The 2,784-nt window shown below is 38.4% G+C and overlaps 1 pseudogene; it reads left to right on the forward strand.

The window, feature by feature from the left end:
* Positions 1 to 747, forward strand: part of LOC124898091 — a 15,180-nt pseudogene extending 14,433 nt beyond the window's left edge.
* The last annotated feature ends 2,037 nt before the right edge of the window (positions 748 to 2,784 follow it).

Genomic DNA, 2,784 nt, shown 5'->3' on the forward strand with positions numbered 1-2,784 from the left:
TTCAAGTCAGTGACAAAGAAGGCTGTAGTAGATTTTGTTCATGCCAATATCATTTGTAGATTTGGAATTCCTAAGATGATCATTACAGACAACTCTGCCAATCTCAATAGTCATTTGATGCAAGAAGTATGTCAACAGTTTAAGATCGCACATCGAAATTCTACTCCATATCGCCCAAAGGCCAATGGTGCTGTAGAAGCCGCCAATAAGAATATAAATAAAATACTGTGAAAGATGGTACAAGGATCTAGACAGTGGCATGAAAAATTGCCATTTGCATTGTAAGGTTATCGCACCACTGTTCGCACTTCAACAGGGGAACCTCCATATTTATTGGTGTATAGAACAGAAGCAGTCTTCCCCGCAGAAGTTGAAATTCCCTCTCTTCGAGTCATTGTAGAAGCAGAGATTGATGATGATGAATGGGTAAAAACCTGACTGGAACATTTGAGTTTGATTGAGGAAAAAAGGCTAACGTCTGTGTGTCATGGCCAGTTGTATCAGAGGAGGATGGCTTGAGCGTATAACAAAAAGGTCCGTCCCAGGAATTTTGAAGTTATTCAGTTGGTATTGAGACGTATCCTTCCTCACCAGGTTGAAGCGAAAGGCAAGTTCTCCCCTAACTGGCAGGGTCCCTTCGTTGTGAAGAAAGTGTTGCCCAATGGAGCCTTATATTTGACAGATACTGAAGGCAAAATGGCAGAAATGGCTATCAATGCTGATGCGGTCAAAAGATATTACGTATGATATTTGATCCTTTGTTGATTTTATTGCATGTTTAGTACTTGCATTTTTTAAGATTGATATGATGAAGGCATTTTATTCTTCTATCCAAACAATGTGTCATCCTTTGTTTACCCGTTTGAGCTTCGTTTTAATTTTCTTTCATATCCCTCTTTTGGAATCAAAATAGAGTCAAAGATAAATGTCAAGAAAATAAGAATAAAAGAAAGAGTTCAAAAATTAAAAAAAAAAATCAAAATCAAATCAAAACAAAGAACAAGCTGATGGAACTACGTGCGACCTGATTCTCCTCTCTCAGGAGTGAGATACATAGGCTGCCCTATTTCGGGCTCGGTCCAACCAAATAAGGATCTAAGATTCACCCAGTCAACAAAGATGGGGCATGAGTTAATGTGTTGTTTGAGTCGATTCCAAAAGTTGTAAGTCCCACCCCCATTTCAAGTATCATTTGAACCCCTTACCATCTTTTCTAACCTTAACCAAAAGCTAAGTTACAACCAAAGAAAGTCCTTCAGATCAATTTTTGATAATGTAAAGGCTAAGCATGAAATGGATATGATGATACATTGTGAGGTACCACTTGTCTCCCTCAACATAAGAAATCAGGAAAGAAATACAAAAATGAGAAAGTCTTATTGGTGAAGACCCCCATGGGCATCATAAGGCGATGGTGAGTTGAGAGAAAATGAAAATGAGAGAGTCTTATTAGTGAAAACCTTTGCAGGCACCATAAGGCGATGGTGAGTGGAGAGAAATAAAAATGAGAGAGTCTTATTGGTGAAAACCTTTGCAGGTACCATAAGGCGATGGTGAGTAGAGAAAAATAAAAATGAGAGAGTCTTATTGGTGAAAACCCTCACGGGCACCGTAAGGCGATGGAGAGTTCAAGAGAAAAGCGAATAGTGAAAAGAAAGAGAGTTGTTGACGAAAGTCTTTTAAGATGTCGCCAGTTGGATGTGATATAGGAGTCCAATGGATTTGAGGAAATGGCTCAGCAGCAAAGGCATGAATTCGACAACAAATGGGGAGTTTGGATAGGAAGATCAAGCAGCTCAATCCAAAATGCATGTCATACTCATTGGAGTTAATTGTCGTATTCAGATAAGTTTTCTTTTGAATATGGGACATTGCCCTTTTTCTTTCATTTACATATTCATGTTTTTTGTCTTTTTTTATGTCATTTATCAAAATAAAAGTCACCATCATTTCTTTACATTTTAAGTCAAGTCTGTGCAAAATAAGCAAGAAAGGATTTCAAAATTTACTACCAGTCTTTCCAATTATATGAGGAAAAGCCAAGGAACAACACAGGAAGAAATATGATCATAATTCAATACGAAGCAAAGGAAGGCTATCAACCGACAGACTATTGGATTCATAGAAACATTCAGTTGGGGAAAAAGTGCACCTCAGGGGCATGGTAAAATGGAAACCCGTTGTTTGAGTCAGAACTCATTTCCTCAATCTGGATCCGGGTCAATGATGCGGCAAGACAGGGCAAGTGTTAGCGATTTGGAACAAAGATGAAAGGAACAAGTGCTAGGCAGATACCTGAAAAGCCAAGATCTGCAAGCCACCACTAAGTTTTTAACTGACAAATTTTCTTTGTTGAAATAGGGGAAAATTTGTTTCACTTGATTCAGCTACCATTGGAAATGCACATCCATGGGATTTTACTTTATGTTCAGGACCCTCCTGAAAAATGGGATTTTACTTTCTGTTCAGGACCCTCCTGAAAAATGGGAATTCACTTTATGTCAGGACCCTCCTGAAAAATGGGAATTTACTTTCTGTTCAGGACTCTCCTGAAAAATGGGATTTTACTTTTTGCTTAGGACCCTCCTGAAAAATGGGATTTTACTTTCTGCTCAGGACCCTCCTGAAAAATGGAATTTTACTTTATGTTCAGGACCCTCCTGAAAAATGAGATTTTACTTTATGTTCAGGACCCTCCTGAAAAATGAGAATTTACTTTCAGTTCAGGACCCTCCTGAAAAATGGGATTTTACTTTCTGTTCAGGACCCTCCTGAAAAAAATGG

This window comes from Capsicum annuum, chromosome 4, assembly GCF_002878395.1.
Source record: "Capsicum annuum cultivar UCD-10X-F1 chromosome 4, UCD10Xv1.1, whole genome shotgun sequence".
Taxonomy (NCBI): domain Eukaryota; kingdom Viridiplantae; phylum Streptophyta; class Magnoliopsida; order Solanales; family Solanaceae; genus Capsicum; species Capsicum annuum.